The 21,775-nt window shown below is 37.8% G+C and overlaps 1 protein-coding gene and 1 long non-coding RNA gene across 2 annotated transcripts in view; both read left to right on the top strand.

The window, feature by feature from the left end:
* The window catches only part of LOC109431038 (myosin-IIIb-like), a 428,015-nt gene that overhangs the window by 101,236 nt on the left and 305,004 nt on the right, over window positions 1-21,775 (top strand). Inside the window, exon 2 of the mRNA XM_062842494.1 lies at window positions 14,924-15,192. The gene's annotated coding sequence lies outside the window, so the exon portion shown is untranslated. The remainder of the gene's footprint in view (window positions 1-14,923; window positions 15,193-21,775) is intronic.
* Window positions 2,505-6,342, top strand: LOC115262770 (uncharacterized). Its single transcript, XR_003895460.2, has 3 exons — window positions 2,505-2,936; window positions 3,005-3,166; window positions 3,229-6,342. It is a non-coding gene; the product is annotated as an uncharacterized LOC115262770 (long non-coding RNA).

Here is a 21,775-nt window from a genome sequence, read left to right on the forward strand (position 1 = left end):
CTGACTATTAACGGACTGATACATTAACAACAGGAGCACCCTTTTGAATAAATATCAGCACCAAAATAGTTTTAATTATTATTGTTATTATGGAATCAGACTATGGAATTATGGAATTAGATCATAAGTTATTTCATGCAAAATGTGCTCTAAGGTTAGCCATTTTTTTAGACTTTTGACCACTTGTCAAAAAATATTAGTTTCGATTTACATTATATCAAGTTGAGTATTTTCTTCCTCATACACACTATGACAGCAGGCATGCATTGGTAGGCAAAGTAAGCCCTTTCAATCAAGGGGTTACATCCTTATTCCTCGTATTCAGCGGACGCGTTTACTTTTGCTCGCATACATCGTATCATAAATTGGCTAGTATCAGAAGGAATACTTTAGTGGTGGACTTCAGCGTTTTGCCATCACGACTAAGATCGCGACCCGATGTTGAAAAAGTGCATCAATTCCTCGAAAGAGACATTGAGTTTCAACTTTCGGATGTTAAAAGTTTACAGCTCCATAACACCCGTAAATGTGTATTTATTGAAATGATGAACAATAATACCGCTCTACTGTATCAAAATAAGCACAACAATATCAAGACCAACAATTGAAAAGGCCACAACAATATTTTGTAAACAAACATGTTTCTATCGACTTGAGGCCTTTTGAACTCCACCTACACACCTCACCACCACTAACAGAAAGCGCAATCATCAAGCTTTCTGTTAATGGTGGTGAGATGCGTGGGTGGATCCCAGAAGGTTCTAAGTTGACAGAAACGTGTTTGTTTACAGCGATTGGTACAGCTTTATCAAAACCCCGTTCTCCGACGCGACTTCCCACCGATAAACAGTATACAATCCACCAACAACACGAAAGCCACAAAACTACAAAGGGGAAGACAATTAGGGTATTTGTTCCCTGCTTAAGCATGTGGCTCCCATTTTCATCCTACGAAAAACAAAGGACTAGAAGCGCTGTTTGTTTTGTTTCTTATTTTTGTATTTTTTCTTAAAAGTGAGCACCCATGAAAACAAAAAGAACGGAATCAATCGGTGCCGTAATCGCTTGTTTTCGCATAGGATAAATATGGGTGCGGGAGATTAATGATGGCACATATACCCTAGTTGCAGAAAGACAAACAAAGGTAGACGCCGACGACGAAGCATAAGTGCAACAGATCATCACGATAGACGATAACGACAACGACGACGATTGTGACGGGAAGAGCTCTTCATCACCATACGAAACGAACGACTCAACCAACAAGCGGAGGATGTCAACGATGCGTACGAAGGAGAAGAAAAAAACAGTGCTATAATTCTTGATTACAGAATGATTGTAATTCTAATTGGTAAACTAATATCAATCAGATAAAAAGTTATGCGGCTCCGTAAAGCCTTCTGACGTTTGGGCCTATCAAATAAACGACTTAAAATAAAAAAGGGGTGACATACCTTGCGATGATTAAAAAACAGTTTTTATTGTATATTCTGAGAGTATACTAGCTATACAACGCAGCGTAAAATATTCACCAGGACGCGGTCTGTTTTTATGTCTGTGGGCATACGCAAGAAAAATCCACGCAACTAATTTTCGCGCAGGAGTCTAAACAGGTGGAATCTCCGCAATAAGAATTGCCGTTACGGTGTTCACGATATTTTAAAAACTAGGTGACCGATTTGCAAACTTTTTTTTATTAAACTGTTCGTATTTCAAAGGTTCAATTCAATGGAAAAAAACAAAATGTCGCATAAAAATCCACATTGAACGGAAAAATGATTGTTTTTAGTGTAAAAAGTTCAAACAAAGTATTTTTTGAGTCTGCTATGAATTATGAAATGTGAACCATTCAGTTTACCGTAACGGCAATTGTCGAGAACACCATTTAGAGAAGATTGCGGCTAAAGTTTCGCGCTTTGCTTTGCCCTCATGGAGGGTGCACGCTACAATGAGCTGTAACTTTGGTTGTAGTGCTCTGATCTTTATGAAATTTGGAATGTGTATTTTTAATCTAGTTTACTTTCAGATTATGCAATAAAAAAGTTCTATTTCTGGACCTCCGCTAGATGTTTGTTTTTTAGTTTTTGAGATATGATTAATTGAATACAGAGAGTCATATATTTTAAGATAAACTGCTCTAAAATTTCCTGATATTTTATTTTATAATTATGCCTTGTATTGCTTTTTTGAGTGATCCCGATGTTTTTGGTATCCATACTTTTGTAAGGATTCAAAATATAAACAAATTAAAAAAATGTTTTGCATGGGAAAATTTGACCTTTTATTTTACAAAAAATATATCTCACACACTAAAACACATACATCTCTGATTTTTTGATATGGTACACCAAATTTCCTGAATTTTCTGATGAAACTATAAAGCCAGGTTGAAGAGACTAAAATAATTGTATATTTTTTGCACCTATACACAATTCAACGTATTTTTCCTCAAAACTACGATTCAATGCATGGCTTCCTAACAGACAAAGAAGTTTAAAATCGCCCGTATAAAAATGAACCATTAAATCCATTGTGAAAACTGTATAAAAACAATAGAATCTTATGTTAACAGTGATTTCTATTGTATATGTATTGTGAAGCACATTCCAAAATTTCATTTGCTGTAACGATTACAATAGGTTAACATTAGATTTCATTGTAACATTAGTTTCTATGGGCATACAGTAGATTAACATTAGATTTCATGGTAACAATGTTTTCTATCATTTTGATGGGCATACAGTAGATCTACATAAAATTCAATTGTTATCATTAAGTTTCATATCGAATGCCATGACACCAGATGAGTGCCATGGAGTTTGGTCGATTTTGCGTAACACTCACACTCTTTTGTGTTATAAATTTTAAGCGTGATTGTTTTGATTGCAAAATTTCAACTCAACTTCTTCGGCTGCAGTGAAATTGATTTCTAATTTGTAAGTATAATGACCTCGATATTTCTCTCTAAATTACGGATATCACCAACCAAGATCTCGCCCAACAGGTAACTCATCAAGGAAGGCTGAACATGAACGAAAATCGAGAGAGAAATCTACGCCAACAGCAAACTGGAGCGGTTGAGGGTTGATGTTCGACGAACTGCACACCGCGAGTCGCCCGCAAACGTTCGACGGTTGAATTGCCACCCGGCACCGTGAATCGCTAAGTAAATACCTACGGTTTTGTTTTCGTTTTGTGTTTCAGTATTTGATGTAATTCTGATTTTAGGTTGATCAAACTTCCGGACGCCATATAGTATGGATTTGCCATTGGGAATATTGTCGTCGCGGTTGAAACCCGAAGTTTCCACACACCCGACAATCGAATTTTATCAAAATCCATACGTGAAACCTAACGTCGGACGTAGGGCGCTGGACAGCGGACCTGGCCCTCTATCCAGCGCACTGTGCCCGACGTACGTCCGACACACGGTTTAGGAGAAAAATCGATTTTCGCGTGTCAAAAATTCCGATTTTCAACTGCACGAACAATATTGCGCCACCACCCGAAGCCAATAAACCGCGCATTTTGTATCTTCCCAGGCGAATCTGAGTCTGGCTGCACCGATGCAGCTGGGTGAAGGACGTGCCGGATGAAGGATGAGTCTCCGCCCAGCAACCATGAGGAGGTGTCAGCAAGAAGGTGCAGGATATAGCGGCCGTTAAGTATGCCGAACGGATGGCAAGGGCGGGATGGAATGACCTCGGGAATGACATATCAGTGCTGTGTGTTAGGACATTCCAGACGCATCCCAGATTCCGCCGAAGTGGGGTGCCTCGGGCGGGTTAAAACACCACTCGATTCCGGCGTCGCTTGCTCGTCGGATGCCTTCTTGAGTTTCGTTGGTCTCTTCAGTAGATTCGCTGCACCGACAAAGTTGTTCCTGTTGTCGGTCCATACGCTCGTTGGCTTGCCTCGCCGACACACAAACCGGTCAATTGCAGTGGTTAACAGCACGCTGACGATTTCGAGGTGGATCGACGGTCGAACGATTGTTTATCGAAATTTATCGAAACCCCAGCTACCATATTAAAATCGTCTTTTGCATTTGGACTTGATTAGGACGCATTGATGGATCTTCAAATATTGATTCACTTTTTAAGCCTGGAGTGCATGCATGCGACTGATTGAAATTCGTTAGTTTTATTTTCTTGTGGATTTACTGTAGAATTCAACACAGTTTATGATTGTTCTCCAAGCTGTAATCTGTCGAGTGTCTTTAAATGCTATCAATGGTTAAGCCTGCTGTAATGTTACATTTGTACCTCATCACCCACTTAATGCAACTACATTAGTGGTCTAACAACACTAGCGCGCTCGGCTCGGTTCCATCATGCCGCTTATAGTGTTGCCACATATAATGTTATGTTTGCTAAACCCAGTTATCTGGCTGGTGGGGCACGGGAGCCTAAGCTACAACCATTAATGCAGTAAGACAATACTTCAAATTAAACAAAAGTGATCTGAATATTTAAAGATTTATTGAAAATATAGAAGCTTTCGTAGCCAAATTTTAACAAACTTGTTTTGTGAAGATAGTTATGTTTTGCTTTCTTTTGGGGCTGATTTTCCTGTTTATTTCCTTATTATCACAGGGTTATATAGCACCATCTTGTGCATATGAACGCTTTGAACAGTCTTATAATATAGGTTCGCTCTTAAAGACTGAAATGCATGCATACTATGGAATTGAATTTAATCATTTTCTCATGGATTAACTATTAAATTCGACGCCATAGTATGCTGTATTCTGCAAGTTGTAGTCTATCGAGTGTTTTAAGTGCTACAAAAATGGTAAAGCACGCTATAATGTTACTTTTGTACCTCATCACCCACTTAATGCAACTACATTAGTGGTCTAACAACACTAGCGCGCTCGGCTCGGTTCCATCATGCCGCTTATAGTGTTGCCACATATAATGCTATGTCTGCTTAACCCAGTTATCTGGCTGGTGGGGCATGGGAGCGTATGCTTCAACCATTAATGCAATTAAACATCACACGATTTACAACATGAGTGATCCATATATTATATGATTGTTCAAGCTAAGAATATGTACTTAAAAGGCAGCTTAATATATGTAACCTTCTAGTCTTGCTTCTAGTCCAAATGTATAGATAGAAAATGTGGTTTACTTAATTTGCAGTACAACAAGAAACCCATTTCAAAACGTCTAACATTTTTGTCAAATTTGACTGAACAATTTCATTTGATAACATTAGGTTCACAACAGAAAACAATTACCAAACCATTGAATCGAATATTCGATCGTAATAAAATCACTGCTCAAAGCAATACGTTAATTGTACTTTTAACTAACATTAGAATCTTATGTATTACAATAGAAAACCATTCCGAAACAATTGAATGTAATGTAAAAACAGCTTAAAATAATATGTTCGGTTTCACAATTGAAAACAATTCCTAAACCATTGAATCGATTGTTGTACTAGTAATGAAATCACTGTTTAAAACAATAAGTTTACTGTTCATTCCACTGTTTTTAACAATTCTAAAATATTAGAATCTTCTGTATCACAATAGAAAACCATGTTTAAACAATTGAATTCAATGTTAAAAACAATACAAAACAGTGTGTTCTTTATCACAATTGAGAACATTTCACAAACCATTGAATCCAATTTTGAACTAGTAATGAAATCACTGTTCAAAACAATTCATTTACTATTAATTTCAATGTTTTGACAATTCAAAAACATGAGAATCTTCTGTATCACAACACAAAACCATTCGTAAACAATTGAATTCAATGTTAATAACAGTACAAAACAGTATGTTCTTTATAACAATAGAAAACAATTGACAAACCATTGAATGAAATGTTGAATCAACAATAAAATCACTGCTCAAAACAATACGTTTACCATACATTTCACTGTTGGCAAGAATTCGAAAACATAAAAATCTTCTGTATCACAATAGAAAACCATCCCCAAACCATTGAATCTGATGTTAGATCACAGTTCAAAACAGAATGTTCTTGGCATATATAACTGTTCAAAACAATACAAATACATAAAAATCTATGGTATATTTTATTCCACGTATCGGCATTAACAACATTTCATTAACATTAGAATTTTCTGTTTTGCGAAAAAAGTTGTATGGAAAAAAGGCTTTTTTTGTATTGTTACGATACTTAACAACCTATACAATTCAATGTGAAATGCTCATTCACATTTGATTCTATTGTTGAAAACAATTGATTCTATTGTTTTTTTTATTGTTATTTTAACATTGAATTCTATTGTAAGAGCATTGTATTCAATGGTACTGTTACATAAGAATCCTATGTTTTTCTATTGTATTTTTTATCCGGGCGGTCACCCTAATGACAATATAAAAACAATCGGGTATAATTAGGGGCTGTCCATAAACCACGTGGTCGTTTGGGGGAGTTCGGCCAATGACCATTTTGTATGGACAAATAAAAATTTTTGTATGGACTAATGACCAGGCGGGGGGTGGGGGTGGTGGGTTGAAAAGTCCCAAAAAATGACCACGTGGTTTATGGACAGCCCCTTAATTTTAATGATGTACAAACCCACAAAGTTTTCAAAATTATCAGAGTTGCACTACATTGTTTTTCTATGAAATGGCTGATCTACTAAATACCCTCATAAGCTATTTTCAATACCAGGATATCTTGTTTAGGTATGATACTTGAATTTGGTATTCTGCAGTTATGTATAGCAGTTATTCGTTCGTGGTCGGGCTGTCAGACTGCTTATAAATTGTTCTGTAGAAAATAATTACCGCCTGCAAAATCTCAAGGTAAACCAATAGAAATCAAACCGAAGTCTTAACAAATTGTACTGAACACTCGGGTAGGTCAAAAGTAGTTTAGGTGCAGTCCCGAGATAACGGATTACACGTATGCTTTTGTAAGTGGATGCTCCTTGGAGCAATCCAACCACGCCATCAGCTCTCTGAAGAACAACTGGGAAATTAAATAAGAGCATGAACTACAGACTGTAATTAAATTAGCATTGTAGTCAACACGATCACTGTTCGCGTAGTGCTCTAGTGGAGGGAAAAGTTGTAAATTATGACAATGATTTCTCCCGGGATTCCTTCAGTATTTTTTCAGGTATTCCTCCAAAGATTGTTTGAGAAATGTTAGAAAAGCACACTATATGATATAGGAAACTTCTTCTAATAAATATAAGAAATTTGCTTAGGTGAGATTCGTCAGGTATTCCATCAGAAAATACTTATTCAGAAATTTCTCAAGGGCGTTCTTCAAAACATCCAGCAAAAGTTCCTCCGTTTTTTTCCGAAAAATCTTCCAAACATTCCTTTGGAAATTTCTCCTGGGATTTCTTTGGAAAATATTCAAAGATTCCCCACTTTCAAGGTTTCCCCCAGAAATTTCATTCAGGGATTGCTGTAGAAATTTTTCCAAGGATTCATTCGAACTTTCACTAGGGATTGTTCCAAAAAATTCAAAGAGATCCTTTTCAGAAAATTTGTAGTGCTTCAGAAATTCTTCCAGAAAATCGTCCTAGGTTTGTTTTTTGAAGTTTCCCTAGGTATGTATGTATTCAGTATTTTTTTCCAGTGATGCCTATAGAAAATCCTTCAGAGATTTCCTCAGATCTTCTTGTGGCTTTTTAAGGAAAACTTTTAGAAATTTACTCTAGCAATCTGTACAAGGATTTATTCGTAAATTTCTCCAATAATTCATCTAGAATTTTTTTAACGGATTCTTTAAAAAAAAAAACTTCCAGGGATTGCTTAAGAAATTCCTGCGAAGATTGTTTCGGAAATTGCACTGGTGATTCCTTCAGAAAATTTTACATGGATTACTTCATATATTCCTACATTAACTTCTTCGAATAAATCTCCAGCGATTCCTTTAGAAAAGAGCGCAGTAATCTTTCACGACATTTTACTAGGGATTTTAAGGAAAAGTTTTCCAGGCCCACGCATAGAGCAATAGAATTTCCTTCAGGTTTTTGTTTCTCAGGGATACCTCCAGTGTAAGTCATTTGTATAATCTGTATGTTATATGTTAATAAGTTACTAAATGTGAAATTTGTAGTTTGCCCTGTGGATAAATGAATAAACATTCGAAACGTCGGCTTTTAATCTCACCGGTTGTTGAAAAAACGGAAACCGATATAGCGCCAAAAAAAAACATAAATTATCTAGACGATCGGAAATCAACCAATACCTCCAGAAATTCCAGATGGATTTTCTCCATGAGCTCGTCTTGGCCCTCCAAAAACCTTTAGCTGCAGTTCCTCAAACAATTCTTGCTGTGGTTTTGTCTTCCAGCAAATTCTCCTAGGTCTCCTCCAGATTTTCTTACTGTAATACCTCTAGGAATTCTTTCAGGGATTCCTCTAGATATTTCCTAAGGGATTCGTTCAGAAACTTCTCGCTGGGATTATCCAAAACAATATTCCTGGGATTTTCCAGAAGTGATTCTTCCAGCAATTTCTTCTTAAACTCTTTCAGAAATTCTAACCGTGGTATCTTCAGGCAATCTTCTATGGGCTCCTCAAGAGATTTCCTCCAGCATTCTTGCTGGGATTCTTCTGGGAAATCTTCCTGGAATTCGAATGAGTGTAATCAGTTTCGTACCTTTTAATTCCGAGGATATTCTGCTTAGAGGGTTCGAAAAGTCGGTACAAGATTCCTGGAATTCTTCAAACATTACTTTGCTGATTCTTCTAGAGATTTCTTCAAGGCCGAATCCAGGAATTCCTCAAGAGATTTTATCCGGGAGATTAACTCAGAAACTCCTCATGGGATTCCTTCAGCCAAGTAACATATTGATGACCAATTTGTCTTGAAGAGGTTTTTAGAACCGTCATAAAACCTAATACCATTTATTTTAGTTTTATGATGGTTCTAAGAACCTCTTCTACACTATTTGACTAAAAATGTTCCATGGGTATGAGCTCTTGTTGATCTTCCTTCATAAAATGCAGCTAAGACTCATCAAGTAATTTTTCCTGCGGTTCTCCCAGCAAATTCTCCTCGAACTCCTCTTACGGTACCTCCGGAAATTCTTCAAAGTATGCCTGTAGAGATTTCTCCAGGAATTCTTGCTGGGGGTTTTCCGGGCATAATTCCTCATGTGATCTCTTCAGGGACTTCTTCAAGGATTCCTTAAGAACATCTCGATCAATTCTTGCAAGGGTTCCTTTTGGTATTTCTTCAGGTATTTCATTAACACTCGAGCGATCGCGCTGTTGTATTTTGTACAATACGTTGATAAAATCTCGCTTTTTGAACTCAGCATTATCGTGGTGCTGACAGCGGTGGTCAACCGCGCGAGTTACGGAAGGTGAAGGAAGTTCCTCCAACCATTCCTAATGGGATTTCTCTAGAAATCATTGAAAATATTTCTCCAACAATGCTTCTTAGGATTTCTCTAGAGATTCATACTTTGATACCTTCCGAATTTTTTCTAGGGATTTCTCCAGATATTTCTTCTGGAGATTTCTTCAGAAATTCTTACGAGGATAATTCAAGATAATCTAACTGGATTTGCTTCAGAAATTCCACCTGTGATCCCTTAAGGAACTTCTCTATGGACCCCTCAAGAATACCGCAACCAATTCTCACGGGATTTCTCCGCATATTTCTTCCTGGCATTTGGGATGTACAATAGCAAGTCCTTTACAGACTCCTCAAGCAATTGGATTCGTGGCCGAGCGGTCAGCGGCGTCGGCCGTTTAGGCGTCTCGTAAGCCCCGGAGTGTGGGTTCGTTATCCGCTTCAGTCGGGGAAAACTTTTCGTTTAGCTTCTGGCTGAAGACGGTGTACAGGTCGGACTCGATTATCCGGATTCGGAAGCTTACCAAACATATATCTAGAGATCGGAAATCTGTAAAAATATGAAATTTTGACATTTTATCACCCTTGATTAGTAACCAGTCAAAATTTCAGCTTTTTAGAGTGGTTTCGTTCCTCAGATATGTTTTTGGGGAGCTTCAAAACCTTACTCCGGATAATCGAGTCCGACTTGTAACTGTTTCTCTAGAAATGTCTGCCTACTATGATACACCCCAACCCCCCAAATTCTTCTATGCATTCATCCAGAGAATTTTTTTCTGGAATTATTTATAGCAATCCTCCTGGAATTCATACAGAAAAACCTTTGGTGTGATTCCTCCAGGAGTTGCATCAGAGATTTTCTCCAGGGATTCATCAAGGAACTTCTCTTGGTCTTCCTGCAAGTATTCTAGCTAGGATTTCTCAAAAAATTCCTCCTGAATTTCTTGCAGGTGTTTCTCTTCGGACTTTTTCTGGAATTCATACTGTATTCCAAGAGATTCCTCTTGGAATTTCTCTATGGATTCCTCTAGGGGGTAGCGATCTCTGCGAAAATTAAGTGTGGGGGAGGAAGGGTGACTTATGGTTTAAGAGTAATTCAAAACGATTCCGAAGGAAAGGAATCAGGGTAGGTGTAAGAGGGGCTCTCCAGTTGGCCTAGTGTTTAAGGTTATGGATCGCCAATCCGATCGAGGAAATTTTCTCGACTCCTTGGGCATAGTGATTATCCTTGCCTCATAATGTACAAATTCATGCAATGGGAGGCAAAGAAAGCTCTTCAATTTATAACTGTGGAAGTGCTTAAAAAACACTAAGTTGAAGAGAGGCCGGCCATGTTCCAGTGGAAATGTGGAGCCACAAAGAAGAAGAAGAAGAGGGGCTAGATAATTTCCTTTATTAGGAAAACTTCCTTATTAAGGAACTAAAAAGATTTTGAAAGAAAGTGACTGATGAAGAAATTTAAAGTAGGTTAAGTTTCGAAAAATGGAAGGAGTGTTTTGTTGTATTGCAACATCTTACCAGGTGCCTCTCCGAAAACATAACATATTAAGGACAGACTTGTTAGAATCCCAAAATGGCCGCCACAATGGCCGACTTTGGCACCTACTCACGATTTCGAGGGCACAAATCTCTTCGTAAACAAAACCAGCGCACCTGAGCTTCTTATTTTAAGCTTATTACAAGTAAGCAAGAACAGAATAATGTAATGCACTGTTGGGTGAAGCTTGCTTCTTGAGATTTGTGCGTTTGAAGTTTTGATGCACTGTTAGAGCAGGATGTCAAGACGTTTGTCCTTAACTGGTAAGGAGAGCTTCTGAATTTTAGCTATTCGAATGCTCATAGAACACTAAGCTGATAACTGGTTTTGGTTTAGTTAACACGATACGTCCAGAAGTAGAATAGAAACGGTTTCTTAATTTAGGAGGGCATTCATTTATCAAATTCACAGTGAACACCATTCCATGAAAATATTGTGTCCGAGATACTGATAAACTTACTGTGTGTGCTGAGCATTATCTATTTGGGCTAATCGATCCCATCCCATTTGAACCATCCCGAAAAAGTGATCTACTTCTCCCGATAACTGCATTCAAACAACATTCTTCCGCTCATGTTTCCAGTTCCTACATGCACACCACAATCAATCAGTCAATTTTCCCAACACTTTGTGGCACTAAATTGAAGAAAACAAACGCGCCAGCAGTGCGCACTGCACTGGATGGGGCCACGGAATGGGCACAAGAAAGCGAAAGCTTTTCTTTCGACCAGACCCCAAACCCGCCAACCCGTAGGGAAATTTTTCGCACATTTACATCTGTTGGTTTGTTGGCTGTTTGTTTTCATATTTACGTAGGTAAGTGTGTACACAGAGAAGCACACAAATGATGGAGTGCGTCTCAGTCAATAAGACAATGCATGCATAATTGCCCCAATGCGGCGAGGCGAACTCGCGGCCAATGGGAATGGGCTTGCTACTGGGATGGTTGCAAGTGCAAGGTTTCTCCACTGCACTGCTGGCGGGCCCAGTAGGTTGGAGTACCGTAAAATGGGGGGACATTGATAGCTATAGATACACTTGTGGAAAGTACAGGGGATGGCCACAATGTTTGGGATAGGCAACTTTTTTTCTCCCACAAAAAAAATCAACATGCTGTGACTTTTCATACAGTGCATCAAAAAATCTCAAATTTTGACTGTTTATCAACCTGTTATATGTGCATCATTGGTACAAATTTGGGCTCGATTGAATAATTTTTTCGCGGAGTCAGAACCGTTCGGGTAAAACACTATTTGTTAGACAACTCATTTTTAAGTTGTCATATATCGGAAACCAGTGAACCGAATTGAATGAATTTTTTTTAGCGTTTATCAACAATATATTAATATTAAATATATATAAAAATGCAGTGGCATACGTGGGACCGCGCATAACTTGCGAACGGATGGTCCGATTTGGGTCGTCTTAGTTTTGTTCTGTTAGTTTTTACCCAAGGAAGGTTTATGAGGCATAAAACATGGAAAAAAATGATAGTTTTTGAAAATCGATCTTCCATACCGGGGACCGGGGATTTGGTCTTGGCTAGAAACTTAAAACGTCAAAAAACGCAGTAGGCAAGACAAAGTTTGCCGGGTACAGCTAGTATTAAATAAAAAGAAAATCGCGTTAAGTACTGTTCCTTTGAATTCCACTAAGAATTTGCATCCTTTGACAGATACGTATTTCGACCTCAACTGTAAGGTCGTCTTCAGTGTCTTGTACTTGACTCGACTTGGAATTCAAAGGAACAGTACTTAACGCGATTTTCTTTTTATTTACAGATATTTCCCTAACAAGCCCAGGTTAATCATCATCAACAATATATTGATACTTAATACAACGTGATGAAATGTAATATTTTCTCACGGCGAATTAAGTTATACTGTGTTGAAATTTTTACCCATATAGAGGAAAATAATTCAAATTTACAATACCACACAAAAATTACTAAACGTGTTCTTCCTTTAACCTAAATAGGCTCTAATATATCTGATTAAAGATTACTTGAGAGCAGAAGTGGAAAATCTTAGGACATCAACACTAAAATTTATTGACATTAACTTAAAAAATTACATTTTTTCGAGAAAAATCCAAAAAGTGTCAATCCTTGATAACTTTTTTCAACGTTCAAAAAGTATCTATGTTTTTATAGTTTGTGAAGTATTTATATATTGCTAGTGTACGTTCAAAGTTTCATTCAATTCGGTTCACTGGTTTCCGAGATATGACAGCTCAAAAATGAGTTGTTTAAAAAATAGTGTTTAACCCGAAAAATTAATCAATCGATCCCAAATTTGTACCAATGAAGCACATATAATAGGTTGACAAACAGTCAAAATTTGAGATTTTTTGATGCACTCTATGAAAAGTTATAGCATGTTGAACTTTTTTGTGAGAGAAAAAAAAGTTGCCTATCCCAAACATTTTGGCCATCCCCTGTATGATAAAGTGTTCTTGGCAGTCAAAAAAATGTCCATTTCGAAGAGATCCTGGACCAACCGGAACTTAAAGGTAAAGTCCACAGAGTTTTCGACAAGCTGTACCTATTTAACTCCTTTGGAAATGAGTTTTTATGTAAGATTCTAACAGATTCCAGCCGGATTGTTTTATTTATTTCTCCCTCACACCCATAGTCTCTCTCAAATATTTTAGAGACTTTTGCAGTGACGCTTTAGAGAAATCTTAAACTAAAGCTAAAGGGGACCCAATGCCTCCCCTCCGAACGGTATTTCACACTTTTACCCGATTCCATCGCGCATTTTACTCATTTTACTACGCATCGCGCCATGCCAAGCCTGCAAGACTAACAAATCGGAACCGTGACCGTCACGACGACGCGACGTCGCACAGTGCTGCGAATGTATGGAACTGCAGGACAAAAATCATAACTAACGTACCATACGTTTTTTCTCAATAGTGTCTTCGGTGAAGTTGATAAACTTGATAAAAGCTACAATTTGCATAAATGTCGTATGTATAATGCATAATCGCTTAAGTGTCTTAAACACCAAATTATTTAAATCTTGCTGTTTTTTTTTTTCTAGAATGCAGTTTAGGCAACTGTATAAACATATAGATCATAATAAAAAGGTAATTGCAAGAATGACTTATTTACCAATCTTTATTGTTACCGAACATTTTGTTTGTTGAAGGTCGTGCGTTTGGACATTTCTTGCCCAGTTGCATACTTTAAAACTGAAGAAATCGTTGAAGTTTACCCTCAAATTCTTCGTAGAAATCAGCAGTTTCATAAGGATACGAGGGAACAATCTAAACTGATACATTCTTCGTTTGAATGGATCAGAAAAGAACACTTGATTTAAAAAAATATCTTCGGTTTTGGCTATAAATACATCACTCAGAAAAAGCTTGATTACTAACAAATTAGCAAATAAAAGCAGCCGAAGTCGAATTCAGTATTCAGCGGACACCACAAAGAAAACATGCTGAAAAATTCAGAGAGGTCTTTTGAGGTCATTTTTTGTTTCATCAATTTGAATTTTGGGGTCGTTTTTCCTCTACGCCATATAATACCTACATTATTACATTTTATTCTCACAAATATCAAAACATGTTGCCGTGCTAAACGAAAAAATAGATTCTACTGATGTGTTGTAGACCTTTCATTTTGATTTCCACTGAAAACATAAACATTTAATAATGTTTATGTTTTCAGTGGGAGCTGAAGCCAAAGATGGACCTGTTTTAGAAAATATTATTTTTCTATGAACAACGAAAACACTGTTTGGTAATCTAGGTTTTTTTGGTATAATAAACACGATATTCAAGCTTATAATGGTCAATCATCATACTTCAAGCATGTATGAACAGCATGGCATACTAGATTGAACCAAATTTTGAAGTCGATTTTTTCACTTTTATCTATGGGGCGCAGCACTGTGCGTCGTTCACTGTCAACCGACCCACCACCGGGCTGTTCCGACCGATTTGGAACGACATTGACATTGACTGGGGGAATTTTCCCTCGCGTTTAATTGCTCTTAATAAGTAATTTCATTATTAATGGCCAACACCATTGTTGTCGTTTTTTCTTCTTCTCGGTTCATTTTCAGATCCGTACGTGTGACAATAGTGCGTGCTGGTATGCGCCGCCACTGACTTGGTTCCGCCAACAACTGACGGTACAATACTGTGTACGACTTTGGCTGCGTGCGCGCGGTATGATTCATTCGAAACTAGGCACGAGTTCGTTGCATCTGGAACCGGTTTCAATGGGTACGGATTAAGGCGGCCGGCCCCGTTGGTGGAAGGCGATAGGCGATACGAGACGGCAACACGGAGACTGTATAGCGCCAAAGGTCGTCGAGACCCTTGGTTGAAGGTAAGTGCAATGCTTCGGGCGGGAGAAATTTTATGGGAACTAATCTTTTGAGTGGTCTTTGGAACTATCCCATAAAGACACATTCCACGCACTTCTACACCGCGGTTTTTGAACTTCATTGAACGATATTTCCGGGCTCTTGCTGTCGATTTTGATTCTTTTTGCACCAAAATGAAGATAATTACTTATATTCCTCTAATAGTACCTGAAATTTTGAAAATTTCATCTAGAAAGTAGCAAATTTCTTGTCGTTTGGTCAAAATTCGTCATTTTTTGCGATGGTGTCCCGTTACGCTGTATTTCTCGATTTCTTTCGAAATACAAAGGTCCAATTCCCAATTGGAAAGCATAAAATGAATCTCCTATTCAAATCTGATCGTTTGATATACTGGTTAGCAGATATTTAACAACATAATAATTTTTGGAAGCAAAAGGTTGATTCTCGCGCAAAACGTAACGCGTGGATAATGTGTCTAAAGGTGATTATTGAATTTTTCTCATTTTCTAGATAAGGCGTTATATTCTTATTGTAATTCCATTGTTTGTTTTTCTCGAAACATTCTTGGTTTCAGTTGATAATCTGCTTCTTCTTCTTTATGGCTCTACGTTCCCACTGGAACTTGGTATGCCTCTCTTCAACTTAGTGTTCCACAGTTATTAATTGAAGGGCTTTCTTTGCTGCCATTGCATGAATTTGTACCCTATGCCCAGGAAGTTGAGAAAATGTTCCCGACTGGGACGGGAATCGAGCTCGCCGTCTCCGGATTGGCGATCCATTGCCTTAACCACTAGGCTAACTGGAGACCCTTCTTGATATTTTTTATTTTTCAAATCATGTCTACAATTGCGGAAACAGTTTCTAATCGATTTTACCCATGTTTTTTTAGTGTTCGCTGTCGTATCCTTGAACGATTCATATTTTACGTAGGAATTTTCATATCAGCGGTTCGATTTTTATTTATATATTTATTTTTTTATTGTTGAAAAAAGAGATTATTTGAGAAGAAATACGTTCCCGACAATCGTTATACAATAAAGCCTATTCTCAGTATCAGTAAACTTGAAGAACAACACAAGGTCCTCTAATAACGGTTTTGAGGTTGAGAAATCTTACGCGCCATACAAAAATATTTGGGTTCTCATACAAAAAAATCTTACAAGGGGAGGGGGGTGGTGGGAGTGTCGAAAAACCGTAAAAATGTCCTTACGTAATAAATGGACAACCACTTGGCTGGGGGTTCAAAAATTGAAACGGGCATAAAAAGAGGGAACTTTGTGCATAATCAAATCAGGGCTGTAATGAACGAATCCAGTTCGCGTGAACAGGTCTTGTTCCTGGGCATTTGATATGAGGCCAAGGGAATTTCCTGGAAGTTCCCAGAAGGCCCAACGGAAGGGTGTTCCTAGAGTCAGGTTTCATTGGTGTTTTACGAGGATTTTATAAAATTTCCAATTCCAGAGGCGTTCCAAGGCATTTTAAATAGTTTCAGGGGCGTTCCAAGAGTTTAACTTTTTTAAATTGATTACAATGACTTCAAGGGTATTTCAATGGGATTACGGAGGCTTCAGGGGCATTTCCAAGTATTTCAAATAGAGTTGTATCAGGGTAGGTTTCAGGAACATTTTGGGATTTCAGGAGCATTTTAAGTGGGTTACGGAGCTTTCAAAGGCATGCCAATGAGATTATGAAGGTTTCAGGGGCGTCTCAAGGCATTTCCGGGGCGTTTCAAGGGTTTTCGTGAGGAGGTCTCTGAAAATCCCCCTTAAACCCCCATGGACCCCACTCATTTGTTACTCTCCGAAACTACTGAAAACGCCTACATATGGCCTATAAAACTCGTCCATAATCCAATGAAGCTTCCTGAAATGCTTCCGAAATTCCCCTTTAAAGCCCATGGACATCTATAACGCACCTGAGACTATGTGAAACCATAGAAAACCCCTTTGTTGCACCTCCAAAATCCGTCAAAAATCCTCTGAAACTGAAAAGCTCCCTAAATCCTTTTAGAACTCCGTCGGCCACATGTAACGCTCCTGACACCCTCCGAAACTCCCGAAAACGCCAACGTTACGCCTCTGAAACCCGAAAATCCTCTGAAACTTCCTGAAGATATGACGATGCCACATCTTGAATTTGCAAGAGCACAATTCTCAATAACCGGATGTCAGTTTGCGCTGAAAAGTTGATCGATGGGTCACCACCAGCAGGTAACCAATCGATTAACTTTGCATCGCAACCCGACTTTTGGTTCTTCACATTTGTGCTTTTGAAAGTTCGAGATGCGACTTTGTCATATCTTTACATGAAATGCCCCTACAAAAACCCCTAAAACCTTTTCCGAAATTCAATGTCTGCGACATGACCTCCAGGTACCCCCATGAAACCCCTTTGGATCCCCTGAAACGCCTTTAAAACATCCTAAAACGCCCCTGAGACTCCCTGAATCGCCTCAGAGATCCCCTGATTCCCCCTGAAACTCCCTGAATCCCTTAAAACGCCCATGAGAGCTCATGGAACCCATTGAACCCTCTTAAACGCCCCTAAGATCTCCTGATGCACTCTGGTACCCCTTGTAATGCCCCTGAAACGCCCCTGTGACCTGCTAGAACTCTCCTGGATCCCTCTCCCTCGCCCTCTGGAATCTCACTGAGACTGCCTGAAACACCCCTGAGGCCTCCTCAAGCAGTCCTGAGACTTACTACAATCCCTGTAGCGCCCTGAGAGAACCCTGAAACCGCCTTCTGAGATTTCCTGGTGCCCCGCTGAAGAAATAGAATTTTCTCCACGACTACAACAATGACATCGCCAGAAACTGCTTTGGGGTGGTTCAGCATTTACCATTTTTTCCGCATTTTTTTTGTAGAAAGAAATTGTGGCAGGATTTTCTAGAATGATTTCAACTGAATTCCTCCAAAAATTTTCCCAAGTATATTCCTTCAGGATTAATTTCTATCCATGTCTGACGTTGGGATTCCTTCAGATTTTCTTTTATGAATTCTTTCTTCCTTTAATTTCTTGAAACTAGTCCGAAGGTTTCTTCAGAAATTCTTTGGAAATTTGTTTAAAGGATTGCTACAGAAGTTCGTGCATGTATTCCTTCATGTTTATTTTTTCGAAAACTTCTGAAAGTATTCCTCCTAGAATGCTATTAGATTTCCTCCCGGAGTGTTCCTTTGGGATTCACCAGAAATTCTTCTAGCAATTTTTCCTGGGGGTTCTTCTAAAAATGCAATTCCAGGGGACATTTTTTTTCACGGAGTTTCGGACATTCTTCCAGATGTTTCACTAAGGTTTTTCTTTGGAAAATCAGAAATGTTTCCACTCTCTCTTTCAGAAATTATTGTTGGAATTTCTTTAGAGGTTCGTTCATGTATTGTTTCATTTATTCAAGGATTCTCTCAGCCATTTATTTTGAAATTGCTCTAAATAATGCCAAGAGATTCTCCTGGAAGTTCCTCTTGGGGGTTCTTCGGAAGTTCCTCCAGGTATTCCACTGCTTAGAACACATTCAGATTTTTCTTCCGGTAGTGTATCAGAAATTTATTAGCTTTTCAATTACTGCAGTAGTGTAGAATTAGCATTTAAGTTAAAATACACGTTAATATAAACAAAAAAAAATACTGCAGTAACTGATCCAGATAGAATCTATTCGTTGGAATTAATCGAGGAATTCATCAAGATTTTTTTTTAAATACCTACCTAGGCTTCTTCAGTTCTACCAGGTATTCTTTCAAAGATTCCTTCAAAAAATATGTATTTTTTTTTTATTGAAATTTGTTCAGCAATTCTAAAGAACTCCTCAAGTTGTTTCTGTAGTGTTTTCTTCAGTAGGGATTTTTGTGTATTACTGTCCTTACAAGTTGTACAAGGGTTTCTTGTAAGAATTCCTCCAAAAGTCATCAAAGGATTCCTTCAGAAATTTCTATCAGGGATCCCTCAGAAATGTCTTGAGACTTTTCACCAGTACCTTTACCTGCAGGAATTATTGCAGTTTGTTAAATAAAAAGAAAAAAGAAAATCGGGTTAAGTACGGTTCCTTTGAATTCCACTAAGAATTTGCATCCTTTGACAGATACGTATGTGCAGTGCAGTTTGTTTTTAGAAGATTCCTTCGGAAACTCATCTACGTATTTATCCAGGAATCCCTTCAGAACTTACTGTAGCAATTTTTCTTTGGAATTACTTCTTCAGTTTTCCTCCAAATGCTTCAAATGATTTACAAAAAAAAAAAATGAGAAGGTAGGTTTCGAACTACTTTGGCACCCGCGTCAATTCTCGGCACCTCACAGCAAAACAAATCAAAATATCAGTTGCCGCATATTTTCCAAACGCATTTCATTATTATTATTAACGAGATCCACAGTCAATAAGCTACACGTTCACTCTGAAGCCGCACAAGTGCTAAAAACAACTTTTTCACGTAGACGGGTGCACTTCTGCAGCACAAAGATGGGTGCTGAAGTAATTTCCCATTTGATTTTGCTGGAAGTTCGACACTGGTGCCGAGACTTGATGCTAGACTAAGTGCAGTAAACTTGTTCAAAATCAACTTTCCGGCAGAAAATCTTCACAACAATCACTGTTAGCTACAAATTCACGCAATAAGGTATCTAAAGAAGTAGACGAAAACGGTCATTTCGTTGTGGGTTTTGGTATTGGAAAATTTTGTTTACATGTAGTACCGTGAATAGGGTCATAAGCTTTATCTTAAGTTATTTCTTCCGATATTCCTGTAGGCATTCCATAATTCCTCCAAAATTAGGTAACGTAAGAAATTGCTTCAAGAATTTGTGACCGGAAATCCCTGCAGAAAGTTTTCAAGAATTTATTTTACGAATCACCAAAGATGACACCAGGAGTTTTATTAGATTTCTTCAGACAATCCTCCAGAAACCATCCCAAAGAATTTTTTGTAAGATTTCCGGGAAAAGTTCTAAAAAACCCCCATAGAAATCTCAATTGGATTCCCAGGAGATATTTCTGAAAGAAACGCAGGGCCAGTTTCTTAATAGATTTTTTGCAGGAATTTCTTAAGGAATTTCTCAAGCAATTATCAGAAACCCCCGTCGAAAGAATCTCTGTAGGGTTTTTAAAGAAATTTTAAGAGGAATTTCTGAAAAAAATCCATGGAAGGAGTTTTGAAGAAATCCTTTGTTGAAATTCCTAAAGTACAATTCTGTAAAAGTCTCTGGAGGAATTTTGAAGGGATATCAGAATGAATTTCTGAAGAAATTTGCAGTAGAATCCATGTAAAAAGTATCCTTGTACGAATTTTTAGAGGAATAACTGGGAAATTCTTGAAGGAATACTTAAAGGAATTTCTGAAAACATCCGGAATTCCCATTTGGAAAAACTACTCGAGTAACCCCTGGTGAAATATCTAGAAAAGTTTGTTGAAGAATTTTCCGAAAAGTTCCTGGAGAATTCCTTCGATACAATTCTTGGAGGTTTTTCTGAAAGTATTTCTGGTGTGTTCTGGTGTGCTCATGTTTCAAAAGAAATTCCTTTCGGGATGGAGCGCAAAAAAGTGAATTCTCCATGCAAATGGATCAACTTTGGCTTTATAGATTCCTTCCAATAATCTCGTATGATTCTACTTGGTTATCTCTTCGAATTTTATGAGATATGAGATATGAGAGGATTTCTCCAGGATTGTTAATTTCTAATTATTCCTGGGATATTTTAAATGATACCTTCAGGAGTTCTATCAGGAATTATAAATTTATTATAAATACATTTATTTTGTGTTTAACCCTTTTCCAAGGTTTACCCTAATGGGCCATTTTAAAAAAATTGAGAAATTTTTTTTTCTGGAATGCTTTTAAAAAATTCTTATGACGTTCTGCAAGGAGTTCTTCCACATGTTTTTCCAAAAATTTCACCAAAAGTTTTTTTCTGCAATGCCATCAGGAGTTCCTTCTGAGACTCCTTATGGTATTCTTTCGGGAAATCCTTTTGGAATTGCATACCAAGATTTTAAAAACCGTAAACACTTCTTCGATCAGGGATTTTATTAGGAGTTTCTTCACTGATTGCTTCAAGAGTTCTCAGTGGGATTCCTGCACAGTACTGTCATGGTAAAATCACAGCTGTTTACTCAAGGTTTTCAAATTTCGGCGCTCCCTGAACTTGTACGCTCCCAATAAAATGAGTCACTATTGCGCATAATTACGAACTATTCAGGGAAAACCATTTCATTTTTTTCTGTAAAAATCGCGGAGGGAACATTCTTGTTGGAATTAATTTTATGTGTTTTCAAGGTTTCCTTTTTAAAATTTCTATAAAGTTTCCAGGATTACCTCCAGGGACACCGCCAAAAATCTATGGATTCTATGATGATTTATAAAAAAATCTGGGATGTTTACACAAAGAAGATTCTCACAGGATTTCCCAGAATGATTTTAGCAAGTCTTTCTATTAGTATGCTTTCAAAATGCATACATGTCCATGGAATTTATTGAAAATTTATCAATAGAGTCTTTGAGGAATTCCCTCAGGAATTTTCATGACACTTCTTCTGGATTTTCTTAAGAAATATCTCAAAAGATTGAACCTGTTCATAGCCCGTGGATCATAAATTTC

This window comes from Aedes albopictus, chromosome 3 (assembly GCF_035046485.1).
Source record: "Aedes albopictus strain Foshan chromosome 3, AalbF5, whole genome shotgun sequence".
Taxonomy (NCBI): Eukaryota; Metazoa; Arthropoda; class Insecta; order Diptera; family Culicidae; genus Aedes; species Aedes albopictus.